This window comes from Heterocephalus glaber, unplaced genomic scaffold (genome assembly GCF_053883595.1).
Source record: "Heterocephalus glaber isolate CG9 unplaced genomic scaffold, H.glaber_assembly_v1.0 deba00001004, whole genome shotgun sequence".
Lineage (NCBI taxonomy): Eukaryota > Metazoa > Chordata > Mammalia > Rodentia > Bathyergidae > Heterocephalus > Heterocephalus glaber.
Window position 1 is genome coordinate 6,657,164 of NW_028258179.1, and position 15,968 is coordinate 6,673,131.

Here is a 15,968-nt window from a genome sequence, read left to right on the forward strand (position 1 = left end):
ATTATATGTGTATGAAAGAGGGTATATATGTGCACGTGCCTACATCTATATTTGTATATCTATCTGCATATAATTGTCAATTATCAGTTCTTTTATGGCCAATTTCAGAGAGCCTTCGTTTATTTATTTTCTGTGAGATTTGGAGGCATACTGGTTTTGTTGATTACATTTGATAGAGGTTGCTATTCTTACCTGCAAAATCCTCTTCCTGGGCCAGGGATTTAGCTCAGTGGTTCCGGCGCCTGCCTCACAAGCGCAAGGTCCATAGTTCGATCCCTGGTACCGAAAAAAAAAAAAAAAAACGTACACAAAATCCTCTTCCTACTTCATGTCAAATCATGAAAAGGACCTACTGATTGGCCACAGTTATGTTCCAAGTGTTTCAAGATCTCACCTCCTTATGGGAGAAAAATGTAATGTGTCATCTCAGAGTTTTCTGTGACTTAGTTTGGGATCCTCCTCTCTCTAATTACAAGACCTGATATTTTTAATTAATTTGTCTAGCTTAATATTGAATATCTCAGCCAATGATCATGAAACTTTCTTCCTTAATAACTTTATGGTTGAATGAAGTGAATTTCTCTTTTCCTTGTAGTTTGTTAACTTATCATATATTTTTCTTGTTACCTAATCTTGTTACTTAAACTTGTTAGTTGTACTTAATCTGGTGCTATGACAAATTGTACCACAATAGGTTATTAGTCTTTGCTTTGCTAGATCAATATTTTAGAAGATTTCCATGCTGAAGATGTTGACTCTCCTTGGTGGTTTCCATTGGCCAAACACAAAATAGCCAAGGATAACCACAAAATGCATGCAAGCATTGAGAAAACGCAAGCAATCCCAGAAGCCTGTCTTTTCTTTGAGCAGGTTCATATCAGATATAAGCTCCCTATGAATGAATGGCCATTCCTGCTATGCCCTGTATGGACACCCTCCTATTCCAAACAGTTCCTGTGCACCTTTTGCAGATGAATTTGGGGCCCTTGAAAATTATATAATTCTAGGAGAAATCAGTCTCCAGCAGACTGGTCTTCTCTCCACAGTGGCTTTTCTTCATTCTGGGTCATTCTAGAATGCATCACTTCAGAGTATGTCAAGGATGAATTGTATCGGCTAACACTGAAAATCACTTCTAGAGTCATTCACATTAATATGTATGCATAAATACATGCTCTCTTGTCATCTTGAGTATTTAGCTTTTTACCCCAATTTTAAGGTCAAGTCTGCAAATCTGTAATTATCTGTCCCCTGGGTAAAGTGTACATTGTATATTCAATTTTTAAAGAAAAGCATTTCCATTTGTATTTCTGTAAAAAATCTTGTGTATTTGTCATGAAGAATTCAACCTGGACTGAAAGAGCTTAAAGAAGAAAGCTAAGGAGAAAAGTTACCCAAATCTCCATCCCTGAAAAATAGCTATTCTCAGCAAGAATGCAAGACCCAACTAAAGTCTTTCTAGTTGAAGTCACATCTAAGAAAAATGGAATTCCAAAACACACCTAGAGGAGTTAGATTTAGAGCCTGCATTCTGATTAGAACTGCCTACTGGGTGTGATTTGAGGCCCCTCTGCTAAACATCATCCTTCTAGGCTGTCAGAGGAGTATGAAGACCAGCTTTCTCCTGCCTCCTAGGAGTCCTTTCCAGCCTCCAGGAGTCTGCTGACCTTGGGTAAATCACCTGCCCTTTTCGATCTCCGACTCCCCAGCTGCAAAACCAGGGGGCTGAACCAAGTTGGGCCAAAGTTCTCTTGTGCCTCACGTCTGTGGGCCATTTTCCATGTCAAAATGGAAAGTCTCCTAGGAGGTACCAGGGTGTTACAGATGGAGGGAGGGAGCTCACAAATACAGGGTCAGATGAATGTCTGAGTAACCCTAGGCCTGGGAATGTAGAGTAGAGGAAAATCAAATATTCAGGACAAAGACCAAAGGGGGAAATGTAGGAAACAAATTTAAGAAATGTCATTTCTCTCACTGTTTAATCCCAGATTGACCTAAATTTTATTGCGTGCATCTTTGCTTGCCAATACACTAAAAAATAGTAATTATATGGGCTATTAAAGTCTGAACTTAAAGAAGAAAAAGAAAGACACACGCTAATAATAGGTCTTTAAATTATACTCAGGCCACCTGCATTTCTAGTCCTGAGTGTTTCGGATCATTAATCAATCCACAGAAGGGCAAAGGAGCAGGTGAGGTCTCCCGAAGTCCCCAAGGTGAGCACACAGTTACCAGACGGAAAAGGTAACCCAAGGTGCACACCTGCCTCAGTTTGTGAGAGCCGATGATCGCACACATTTCCTGGGCAGCATAGTTCTGCAAAGTTATGCACACGTTGAGGGGTTCCCACACTTTGCACAATTAGCATGCACGTGAGAAAGCAATGGGCTGCGTCACCAAAACATCCCCTAAGTTGGAAGGCTTAAACTCCAGTCATGTTGTTCCCCTGCCCCACCTGAAGTAAGCAGGCAGGCCTCTGCCTGTTTTGTTCCCTACTGTGTCCCTGGGTCTACCAGAACCTGGTTCCACAAACATTTGTGAGTGATGAGCCTCTGCTGAGAAGGGGTGAGCCACAAAATCCTCAGCGCAGGAAATTCTTTCTAATTCTTGTCCTGCACCCCAAGATTGAGGAAAAGGCCTCCTGAAGCATAACAGAAAAGAATATCTGAACAGCTTTTGTGAGTGCCGTTCCACACCAAATTTCCAGTTACTTGTTGCGGTGGAAGGGACCAGCCTAAATCAGTGGTGCTAAACAAAAGCTTTTTATGAACCTCACAGAGTCTGAGAGTCAGGAATTTGGGGAGGGACTGCTGTCTCAGTTCTGTGACAGTGGGGCCTCAACTGCGGAGATGTGAAGGATGGAAGGAATCTTCTGAAATCTTTATCACTCCATGCCTGGGCTTTGAGCTGGGATGACTCTGGGTCTAGACTCCACTGTGTCCACTGACCAGAGCAGCTACGCGTGGCCTGCCCATGTGACCTGAGCCTCCCGGCATGATGGCTGCTTCCAAGGAGGAGATTCTAAGGCACCAATGTCTCCTCAGACCCTGCGGAAGGCTACCGTACCTCTGTGGCCTGCCTCAGGAGCAGTGTGGCCTCACTCCCATCATACCCTGGGGCCACAGCCTGTCTAGATCCATGGTGACCCTGGTACCTTTTTGTGGAAAGAAGTCAAGGAACTTGGGGCCACTTCTCAAATCATCCCACTGTGTGAACTTCGTCCATTAGAGATCTGTGCGAGGAGGAAGGGCATTTGACTGTACACTGGAATTGGCTGATTAGAAAGCATCATAGGCAGCTCCTTGGTCGACAACTATTCATTGGATATGTGGCAGACATTCCTCTGGGGACGGGGCAAAGAACATGGAACAGAATAAGCAAAAATACATGCCTGCAAAGGCAGGAGGTATAGTTCTCTGGCAGAGCACTTGCCTATCAGACATGAAGCCCTGGGTTCCAGCCCTGACAACACACAGAAAAACAAATGATTAACACACGTCCTTGCGTAGCCTGTCTTTCCTTGGGGGAGGTGCCTCACAGAGACATGAGCAGGTGAAATGCTGAATTAGATGGTTATACCTCCACGGAGAGAAATTGTGCAAGCAATTGGGAAATACGGCATGTGGAGGGTGGGCATTGGCAACGTATGAAGGGTGGGCAGGTGGGCAAGAAGAAGCGATCATTAGTGAAAGGCCTGGAAGGGCATAAGGGAGTGTGGTGAATTAAAGGTGGTCACAGATTTCCTGACCCCTTCCCTCGGGATATGGGGACCCTGTCGCCTTCTCTTGCATCCTGGTGTGCTCCATGTTGCTTGGACCAAGAGAAGGTACAGAAAGTGAAGCTGGGCCCGTTTCTCAACTTGTAGGCTTCCATCTCATGTGTTAGAGACCACTTGTCTTGGGGTCCAGGTCACTACACAAAAAGCCACGTGTCCTGTGAGGCTGGCTTTCCAGGTGTGGCTGCCATGGCATGTGAATACTGCCCTCCATGACCTTCTAGCCCATCCCTGCCACCAGCTGAATGTCACCCAGTTCGCCCAGATAATGCCATGGCAGCAGAAAAGTTAGCTGGCCAAGTCCTACCTGAGCTCCTAATCCACAGAGGAAATGATGGTTGTTTTAAGCCACTGGGCTTGGAGTGGTTAGCGACACAGCTTCAGAGAAATGGACTAGGGCCCAGGCATCTAGGCCAAGAGTCATCCCAGCAGGGCAGGTAGTAAGTGCAAAGGCCCTGAGGCCAGAGCATCACTGCTGGGTCCTAGGGACAATGGAGAGGTCAATGTAGCCTCAGTGAATGATGGGCGGAACAGAGCAGGACCTGTAAACAGAGGCAAGAGAAGGACCTGCTGCTGCTAGATCAGGTAGGGCCTTCCTGTCATTTCAAGGCTCTGGCTCTTTCTCCAAATGGGATGGAAAGCGACTTATAGGGCTTTGAACCTACAGGGGAAAAAGAATGCAAGCAGGAAGCTGAGCTCAGAGCCTTTTAATGCGACACTGCAGGCCAGAGCTGGGGCACGGTAGACCAAGCAGGAGTGGGGGAGACAGGGAGGCGCAGGACCTGGGTCTGCTTGACGGTGTGGACAATGGGCTTTGCTGAGGGTGGAAACTGGGGTGAGAGAATAAAGCAGGCTGAGAGATGATTCCATTATCTTCGTCCTGAGAAACTGGAATGAAGCCATCCATTAAGTAGGGAAGACCACTGAGGGACCGTATGGGGCACAGGAGTTTGATTTCAGACATGCTAAATTTAGGGTATTAAAGAAGCCTCCAAATGAAGTGCTGAGTGGGCAGCTGGATGGGGGCGTGGGGTCAGGGGAAGAAGAGCAGCTCACAAATACACAGCAGGGAGTGGCGTGGCCTGCACTTAGGAGATGACAGGAGCCCAGGCCTGGTGAAGGGAGGAAGCCACCATTAACTGTCACGCATGCTGGCAGCTGGGCAGAGGCCTGGGGCTTGGTGCGGCTCTAGCAATCCTCGGGTCCTGCTGGGCTAAAGAAAGCAGCCCCATGGGGAGTGGAGGGTCGAGGGCAGGTGCCCCAAAGCCAAGCGGCAAAGCTGTTTCTCCTGGAGGAGAACACAGGTCAGAGAGCGGTGCCCACACGGAGGGCTGCAGCCTGCCCGTGGGCAGCTGGACGTTGTCTCAGAGACAGGAAACAGTGGAGATTCAGCCGGGAGACAGCAGGATGACCCAGATCCACTGAGTACTCGAATAGGGGTGGGGCTGAGGGTCTGGGAGGCTGTCAGCTTCTGGGGGGACCAGGTAGGAGTCGCCTCATGGAGCCTGACACCTCAAGCACCAAAGCTGGCACCCAAATGTTGGTTGAATAAATAAAATTCAGCAATAGTGACAGCTGACTGTAACGTAGCACAGACGGAAGGCTGCGCACTGTCATGGGCTAATTTGTCCACCGCCTCAAGGCCCCAAGGGGCAGGAATGGCAAATGTCCCCTTCCACAGATAAGGTTCTGAGGGGCCAAGGTCTTCACAGAAGGCACAAGCTACCAAGAGGGGTGTCTAGGAGCCAGTCCAGGTCCGGACCTTTGTCCTGGTGTGAAAGTCTACAGTAAAGAAAACATACGATTCTCACTGAAGGCGTAGCTATACTTTATACACACATACATAGATATATTTCTATCTATCTATGTCTTTATCTTTCTTTTTAATTGAAGTACTGAGGATTGAACTCAGGACCTTCACACTGAGCTGCATCCCCAGCTATGTTTTACATTTTAGACAGAGTCTGGCTAAGTCACTAAATTGCCCAGGCTGGGCTCAGGCTTTCAATCTGCCTGCCTCAGCCTTCCAGAGCACTAGGATGCAGGTGTGAGCCACCATGCCCAGCCCGAATGCACCTCCTTTAAAGCCAAGCCCTCCCCACTTCCTCTTGGGGCCCTTCTGCTGTGCCTTTTCCTTCAGTCTAATCCTGCAGTGCTGTGGGTTGATGACTCACCGTTAGCAACATTATTAACACGGTCTCCTGGTCGGCTTCCTGAAATGACCAATTCGGGAGGGTTTTTACTGAAAGTGATTCAGAAATCTTACTGACTAAAGTGGGAACGCAGGCCAACAGCCTCTGCTGATTCAACAAACAAAAGGCTCATTGAGGGCTCCCTGGGCCGGAGATGAGTGCATGTTTGAACTCAGCACACCCTTCAGGTGCAGACTGGGGAACTGAGTCCGACAGATGAGGGGCAAATTCGGGATCACAGGCCCAGAAGTGGCAAGAGACTCGGAACCCAGTGCAGCCTGACCCCAGCCCCTGCTCTGCCCTCTGGTCCTGTGACGGAGGAGACACTGCTGAGATTGCGGTGCTCCCTGGGGCCCAGGGGCCTCATACAGAGTGGGAGCGAGTCGTGAAACTGCAGTTGGTCTTCCAGATGTCGCTCCATTTTATGCACACCTAGCTTCGCTCTTGAGTTAAAATCCAGCATGGTGGCTCGTCGCTGGGGCCATTTCCGCGCGGGCCACACGTGTCAGGAGCTGCCGCTGGGTAGGAAGGGGTCTCTCGTCAGATCCCTCCGGCCACCAGACTCAGGGCTCCACTGCTGAGAGACCCTGGACGTGGCCTCTTCTCTCCAGCTGTAGGGAGGACACGCTTACCGGAGCAGGACGAGCAGCGCACAGCCATGAGAGTCCCCAGGGACCCGCAGGCAGGGTGACATCCAGTTCCAGAGCCCTAAGAGGGGTGGGAGAAGCAGACATCTGCCTCCTTCCTTGCCAGGGAGGATTCTCGGAAAATACAATTACACACGTATCATATTTCTTCTCTGCTTCTCCCTGCATCTGAGTTCTAATTTTCCCCCTGAAAATGCCTTATGGGCCTGGCATTTCAATTTATCTTCAAGTAACTATTTACATTTGTGTCTGTTCAGGGGCCAGGGATTTAGCTCAGTGGCACTGAGCCTGCTTGGCAAGTACAAAGTCGTGAGTTCAATCCCCGGTAGGGCAAAAAACAAAACAAAAAAACCCATTTGCATCTGTCCCTCTCAGAATAGCCCCCTCTCCTCAACATCTGAAGCTTTTTGTCTTTCAGATGACAAACACACTCACAGGCGGCTTTGTCCACACTCCCAAGGTTCTGACGGCACTGGGTTCTGCGGGATCAGAGACAGAAATCTTCACATCCTTTGCATAAACGGCACTGGCACGATGGCTAATGTCTGGCTAATGTCTGCCCGAGAAGCCTGTCTCTTTCCCTATCTTTAAAACAAGGGATAACAGTGATCACTTAGCAGGGAGGCCCTCTTGAGAACCCTCTTGAGAACCCTGGAACCTCCAGAGGAAAGAGGAGCAGATCGATGGGGACAGCGCAGCCCGGAGCCCAGGATGCCAGCTGCAGGGGCCCGGCTGCCACCCAGGGATGAGGCCAGCTATGGGCTGACCAGGGAAGGGACATTAGAATCTCCGCTTGGTGACACTGTTATGACCTTTCTCTGTGGCAGTGGCTGTAAACGGCAAAAAGGCCTCGGGTCTTGGGGTCTCCTGGGGCTTGATTACTTGCAGGAAAGACTATCAACCATGGGTTTCCGAAGCCCAGGGCAGAGTGCTGCTCCAAATATGTCCTCGCCTAGCGGTGCAGCCCAGGGCCGTGTCCGGTTGCACTGTGCTGGACTGAGTTGGGGTCCTGACTTCCCCTTATGAGCATGGTGGCCCCCTGCTAGTCACGTGGCCTTCTGAACCCTCCTGCTGGCCTGACGAATGAGCTAATAGCGCCCAGCCCAAAGGCCTATGCTGGGATGCCCTGTTATGCCCACCCACAGTGTGGTGACTGGCACGGGGCCTAGCTGGGTCAGCAAGGGTGCCCTCATCCTTGGAAGCCAGGCGCGCCAGCTCTCTATGATGGCTGCCATGCATGGTTTGGAGAAGAAGCATTAAGTTTCCCTTGAGATGCACCTCGCTTCTTCACTGCTCCTCCAGCTTCAGCCACTGTGCTCGTGTGACTGTCCTCCTGGTCCCTGGGGCTGAAACCTGTGAGCTGCGAGGGAAGAACGGGTTGGGAGGAAGGTGCGAAGGGCTGGTTGCCAGTTCGGCACTGGTGGATACACGTAGGTGACTCAGAGAACCTGAAAGGTCAGAGGGGGGCAGCTGCGACCCTGCACCCCCACCCCGAGTCCCTTTCATCAACCCCACACCCGGTGCTCACACCACCTGGATGTTCCTTGGGTGCTGATCCTGGCCCTTCCTCTCCAGTCGTCATCCTGGACGGTGTCCCCCAGAGCTGCACCGTGTGACACCCAGGCCCTGCCTTTCCGGGCCAGGCGGGCCCATCGTCATCAGCTCCAGCTCTTCCTCTGACTTCCTGCTTGTGCTGGGTGCTGCAGGGAATGCTGGGACTGCTCCTTTGCTCCTCAAAGCTCTGCTCTCCCGAGGGGTCTTCTGCAACCTGCAGTCCTCTCTGCAGCAGGGACAAAGCTCTCCATAGCCCCGTCCGTGGATCTGATCCCCTAGTCTATGGGGGACAGCAGGGTTACTATGAGCATCTGCCACCAAAGTCCTTCCATGTGGGAGAGGGATGGAAAGTAAACACAGAGGGAGCACAGCGAGTCCTAACTGTGGGTGTCACCACCTACAGCATGCCACCAGCACACGTTCATTTAACCAAGAGCTTGAAGAGCTCGAGAGCACTTCTAGTTCTAGTTTTGTACATGCTAACGCTGAGGCATAGAGCTGCTAAGAGACTGGCCCACTGGCCCACAGAGAACTTAGGACTTGAGATGCTGCCACTTGGTCAGACTTACCACTCCATAAACATTCAGTGTCACCTGGCCAGAGTCCAAGGGTCAGGAAGCAACTGTCCCAGACACTCACGCAGGGTACCTCACTGCTAGACCCCAGGGACCCTCGGGCCCAGGGAGCTCTGAGAAATCTTGCTGCCCAAGATAGCTAAAGAAAGACCTGGAAAGCGGCAAACACTCCCCAGGCCTGGATCTGGGCAGGAGGGTGATGCACACTTCAGAGAACCCGTGGGGGCTGAGGTTTGATGTATCCCCCAAAGCTCAGGTGCTGCAGACATAGCCCCCAAAGCACCACGTTGAGAGGTGGGTACGTCAAGAAGTGACTAGGTCAGGAGGGCTCTGTCTTCCAGAACGCATTAATGATGTTTTCGTGGAACTGGTTTACCTAACACAGAAGGAGGCTCCTGATCAAAAGATGAGTTGTGTGCCTCTTTTTCCCCCCACTCTCTCATCTCCCCTTGTCCTTCCTGCTTCCACATGTAGATGAATACACCTAGAAGACCCTCACCAGCTGTAGGCACCTTGACCCTGGACTTTCAGACTCCAGAACTGTCAGAAAACAGATCTCTGTTCCCTATAAACCGACCATCTCCAGTATTCTGTTGTGGTAGCACAAGACAGGTTGTGGCATCGGGTATCTGGCCTGGAGCACAGGGAGGCAACAGAAGCAGCAGAAAGTAGAGCTTGGAAAATTACAGCTCAGAGTGGGTTTGCCTAAGGGCCATGGGGAGGAGCTGGTGAAAAGTTTAGAGTTGAGGAGATTAAGTCTCCCACACTCGTCTGAAAACACTGGAGAACGGCTGTTCAGATGTAGCAAACGAAGATCCATAGACACTCAGTTAAATCTGAATTTTGCATCAATAGAAAATCATTTGTAATATTTGTCTGTCCGATGTGACATGTTGTTGTACGTCTATGTCACATGTAGTCAGGTTAACAACAAACAATGGTCCCAAGTGCATCATGAGATGCACTTATACTAGAAAAAATGATTTATTATCGACATACAATTGCCATTTAATTGGATGTTCTGCAATCTATCTGGAAACACTAACTGGAGGTCTGGAAAGAAAGTGTGGAGTGTGGGTGGGCCAGGGTGAGCTGAGACCATCCTCATGAGGAGAGGTGTGACTCAATGGCCAGTGGCAGGTCTGGAGCTCAGCCCAGGGTACAGGTGAAACTGAACGAGAAGCCACGGGTGTAGGTGTGCATGCTGCATGATGGAAAGCCAGAATGTACAGGCCGTCCATGAACAGTCCCTACTCCACAATCCCCTCAAGAAAACACTGATGCCAAGCATTCCAGATCTTTGTTGGGGCTGGTTTTGATCGTGAGGAAATGGAGAAACGATGAGTCACTGGAATTTGAAGAGGTCAGAGCAGCAGGCTGTAATGTTTTGAGTGGTGTCTACGTGGACCCTCCAATACGCTCATGTTTTTATGATGTCTCATTACATACTTATAACATGTTTAAAAGAGAGCATCAATTCCATAAAGTATCAATTTCATCAATGGTTAAGTTAATTTACAGAGATTTAGCAATTCAATTCATTATAAGATCAAGAGGCAGGGAAATGAAAGCCAGACCTGCTGATTTACATCTTTCACAAAATGCACCAAGGAATATTTAAAACAAAAATACCCACACAATGGTTTGCCTTCCCTTTGCCCCCAGATGCCCTCTCTGCTTACCCTTGCTCTTAGGAATGGCTGAGATCTCATCTAGAGCCGGGACCAAAGCAGCCTCCCTACTGGGCAGCCCCACTGATCACTTGGTCAGCAGCCAGCATGTACAGAGCTCCATATGTCTGTTGGAGGACCACGGCTGCCGCTGCTCATGAAGTTGGATCAACAATGGGACTGTCAGGGCCACAGTCTGTTTGAGCAGTGACTTAGAGACAGACTGAGCCCTGTTAGAGAAATTCTCGCCTGCAGAAGGACAGCCTGCTCTTGAAGCATTCTGGAGAGGGAGGGTTTTGGAAAGCAGTGTCAGCAATGCAGAGATAATGCTTTCCTGGAATAGCTACCAACCTCGCTCATCTTCTCTCTCGGTACAAACACATAGACATTCGTTTATGTTTTCTTTTTCTAGTGAGTAAATTTCTGGAAAAAAATATTTCTGTGCATCCAGGGTTAACTGGTAAAGAAAATGTGTAACTGTTCATATTATATAACTATGAGATTCCACACTGACCACTGCTTCTCATTCTCTCTCACATACACACAAGGCCCATCGCTTACTCTGGTCTCATTTAATTTAAGACATTACCAAAGTAATTCCATTCTCCAACTTTCAGAAACATTTTAGGACCAGAGAAAATATATGCACAGGCATACGTGCTGCCCTCAGGACAATGGACATGTGGGGAGGATTGCTCAAACTCATGCTGGAAGGCTCTCAGGCCGTGTTGCTTTATTCTACAGTGCTGGGGTTCTACATGTGTTTCTGGAGGCTCCAGGTTTGCCAGTAAGAGATTGAGCTCTTTAGGAAAAGAACCAGGACTTGGAAGTGTTGGGAGTTGTTTACCTCTTGAAAGAGAAGACTGTGAATGTGTTGTCTGGTAGGGGGTGCATGGAGAACATCAGGTGCAGGGAGTAAAAATGAGGACTATGACGATTCTGGGAGGGCAACACTGTGACACAAACTTAGTGGCAGGGAGCAAATGACAAGAAGGTAGGTTTTGGTTAAATATAGAGAAGAGTGTTGCTATGGTTCAACTATGGTCCAAATGTGTCACATGCTCGTAAATGGATTCCTAATACAGCAATGGTGAGAGATGGTGGAACCTTTAAGAGTTGAGGCCTTATAGAATCTGATTTGGTTGTCGAAGTCATCATCCTCCGATAGAGCTAACGTAGATTTCTGGAGACCTCACTTAGATCTCACAAGAAAGGGTGTTATCCAATAGCAAGCCCAGCCCCTCACATTCTCTGGCTTCCTGTTTTGTCATGTGATCTCTTCCTTGTCATGTGACATTCCCACCATGAAGTCATCTGCCATGATGTGATTTTAGCCAGGGACCCTCACCAGAGCCAAAGTCACTGTGTTTGAGCTTTCAGCCTCCAAAATTGTGAATTAAATACATCTCTTTTCTTTCTTTTTTAAAACTTATGTTTTTAATTAACTGAAACTTTTTTAAAAAAAATAGGACCCAACTTTTGAGTATTTTGTTATAGGAACTAAAAATAGACTGACACAAATGTTCTAGCAATTATTGCTCTTAGAAATGGAATGAGTTATTTTATGAGGCAAGGAATCTCCTGCTCAAGCTAAGACTAAAGGCTTGTTTTGGTTGTCTATTATTGTGCGAAAAGCTAACTCAAAGCTTGAGCAGCCACCGTTTTACATATTTGCCTGGGATTCTGTAATCTGGGCAGGACTGGTGGGAACAGTCATGAAGCAGTAGCTGGGTGGTCTGACAGGGGTTGGAGGTTCCATTTTCAAGATGGCCTCACTCATGACTGGAAAGAGCTGGCTGCCATCTAGACCATAGCCTGGGCTGTTGGCTGGAGGCCTCAGTTCCTGTCCAGGCCCCACCCATATGGCCAGGCCAGCTTCTGATGGCACGGTGGTCACTGGGTAGTCAGACTTCTTACACTGGGTCTAGCTTTATCTAGATCACAAGTGTCCAACATTTTGGCTTGCATGGGCCACAGTGAATGAAGAGGAGTTGTCTTGGGCTGTATATAAAACCTATACTTAATGCATGTAAGTAACAACACTTCCTTTATTTTTAATATTTTATTATAATATTAAAATGATGCAAGCCCAAGTTGAATAACTAGAAAATGTACATGCCTGCTTATAATAATGAAGATTAGGCACACATAGATGAAAGTAGGTTACAATACCATTATCCATAATCTTTGCATTTCACTTATGTCTGATACAGCAGGTTTTGTATCCATTGTACGTGGCAGGTGCAGGAGGCAGAGTTAGCACTGCATGGCACCCTCCCCTTCCCTCCCCTAGGTAGCATTTTGCTGTCACCTGTGTAGTCCTTGCTCCAGCACCATACAATTAAATCCTGAAACATTTTGCTAAAACATCACATTGTAATGTTAAATGTTTGCAATCTTGTAGGGGCGTACTGCTAGCTGTTCAGTGCTAGGCTGAACGTTCTTGACAAAAAAGAAGTTAAGTTGGGTGTGGTGCTGCATGCCTGTAATCCCAGGACTCTGGGAGGCTGAGGCAGCCCGGGCAACTTAGGGACTTAGACAGACCCTGTCTCGACATAAAAAATAAAGAAAGGGCTGAAGATATAGCTCAGTGCAAAAGCTCTGAATTCAATTCCCAGGATGATGGGGGGCGGGGTGAGGAGAGGGGATGCAGGGAGAGGGAGAGGCAGAGGGGTGGAAGGAGAGAGAGAGAGATTACTAACCCTGATTACACTTAGGCCAAACCCCCCAAAACCTGGCACAATGTCACTTCTGCAGCACTCTATTGTCAAAGCAGTTCACCGAGCCAGGCTAAATCCAAGGGAGAGACCCCTTAAGCGTGTAAATACTGTATATCCAGGAACAGTTAACTGGCTCCCACCAAAGAGCTGTTCTTCACAGTCCCCAGCCTTATCATAAAGAAGACTCATTCTCCAGCTGGGCTGTGGAATCAGATGACCACTGATTGCTCTTCAAACTCGAAAATTCTCTTGTCAAATGTCTTTTCCACTTCCAGTGTCTCACACAGCTGCAGCACACCATGATCACCAGCACGGGCCTTACCCTGGACTGATTTCTCGCATCTTAGACTTTGCAGCAGAGGCAGAGACTCAGTCAATCAGCACAGAGGGACAGAGCTCTCTGGGAGACGGGCTATGATCCCTCCCCTTGCTGCAGACACAAGCGCGGTCCCAAGCAGTCACAGAAGTGCTGTGTCTGGACGCAAGCATGAGCTATGTAGGTGTAGGTGTGTAAAATCTATCTACAGGGTAAAGAACAGTGAGGCAGGTGATGCTGCTATGTTTACAGGTCTGAGTACTTTGCCACCTGAGTTGCTTTTTAATGATAGTTTCAATTTATTATAAACCCAACACACACTCATTATGACAGAGATAGATGGAAAAGAAGCACGCAAAAAAGAAAAACAATTATAGTCACTTATTTCTAACTACTCTAGCCTTTTTATATATTTTTAATGTAGATTAATATGGTTATATTATAGTTTCATTACACTTAATCATAACTTTTTTCTGTTATACTCAAAATTCCATATCAAAATAATATATTTTATGTTAAAATACCTTCAATAACATTAAAATCTTCATAAATGTGTTTAAATTCTGTACATAATTTATTAACTGCTAAACTTGGGCTTTAAATTATTTTAAAAATTTTAACATTAAGTGTCTTATAAATATTTTGCTCCATATCGTTAAAATAAGTTTTTTAGAAACACTTCAAACGCACATTTTAACATCACATTTCATTCCATGTTCATTTATCAAGTACTTATTATATTCAAACCGATTGCTAGGCTAATAAAAAGCACCTACATAGTAACTGTTTAATGAATATGCACCAGACAATATGCTAAGGATCTATAGTCATTTGCTATAATCATATGCATATGCGACGCCACAAACTGGTTCTCTCACAGCCCTGGAAGCTGAAAGTCCAAAATCGAGGTGTCAGCAGAACTATGCTCCTTCCAAAGGCCCCAGCGCAGCTTCCTTCCTTGCCTCCTCCTTGCTTCCGGTGGTGGCCAGATAGTCTTGCTGTTGCTTGGCTTAGTCTGAGTGACAATGGCTGTGGCTTCCTGACTCCGTCTCTGTCTCCGTCATTATACTGCATTCTTCCCTCTGCGTTTCCGAGTCTCTGTGTCCAAATTTCCCACTTCTCATAGGGACCCCAGGCCCTGGTCAGTCCCACCTGAATCTAGCATGACCTCATTAACTAGATCACATCTGCAAAGAGCCTACATCCAAATAAGCCTCATTCGCTGCTTTCAGGTGGAGACGACTTTTTGGAGAGCACTATTCCTCCCAGACAGAATCCCATGAGGAGTCTTGTTTGATCCTCAGAACTGCTCTGTGGGTGTAAGTGTGTTGATCATTCTGAATAAAGTTAATGATCTTTGCAAGGAGGGTCATACAGGGAGGAAGTAGTGGAACAGGTGTTCAAAACCAGGCGCTCCAACTCCAAGGCCCTGCCTTCTCATTGGCACTCAAGTGGTGTTGGCATCTACACCACTCGAGGGGTGATTTCTATCTGAGGCCCATAGGTGGGAAGGACTAGCAGAAGTTGACTCAAATGGCTACTGATTTCCCTTCAAATTCTAAAGATTTTAAAACTCTGTGGTTAAATTCCTTTTCACCTCCAGTCAGGAGGATAAGGAACCCGAGCCCAGTGGACTACAATGACCTCACTCCTGATTTCTCCCCTTTATGGGAGGAAGAAAAAGCTTTGGAAAGGCCAGACAGAGGGGACATACGAGGGAGGGCTAAACAGTGGGCCCCTGGAACTCTGGTGTCCGGGGGAGCTGCTCATAGTAGCCAGAATCCAGCGGGGGAACAAGATGTTCCGGCAGCAAGAGCTATGGGTTGTTCTGAACAGTACCGATGCTAATGGTAGCAGCAGAGGAGCTTCCCGTTAATGAGACATCCCTTTCCTAATGACTTATACACACCTCCCACAAGGACATGGACCAGCCTAAAAATAGCATCATGCAGCCTCTCTAGCTTCATTAATTCCGTTTTCACCTCCTGAATGTGCAATGCGCGACTCTAAATTCGGAACTCACAAGAAGCAGAGGAAAAATGGCCTTTCTAAAAATAAGGGGCTTAATGGACCCTTTGACAAACAGTGGAGGCTTTCATTTTCTACCGCCTCTCAGTATGAACTACCTTCAATTATTTTTAAGGAGGTGACATGGACGTCTTTGCTTCCAATAATTGGACTGACGTTGAAAGAAGAGCAGCTATGAAATGCATGTCCTGTGAAAATCAGATCTTGACCTTGGGAAGGGAAATAGCAGTTGGAAGTCATCTGGCCTAATGACTAGAGTCGTGAGAAGATGGCCTTTACCTGACTGTGTCCCCCAAGGTGGGAAGTGACACGTGGAGTGATGGAAAGGACTCTTGCTGAGTCAGCCCTTAGCTGTTTCCAACATCCCCTTCTGCTAGTCCTCTCTTGAGGCACGTGGCCTTTCCAGGGTTATTTCCCTGGCACCTGCAGACCCTTGCCTGTCTATCTTGTTTTGTTTTACTTTTTGGAAGAAAGAAATCCCTTTCCATGAA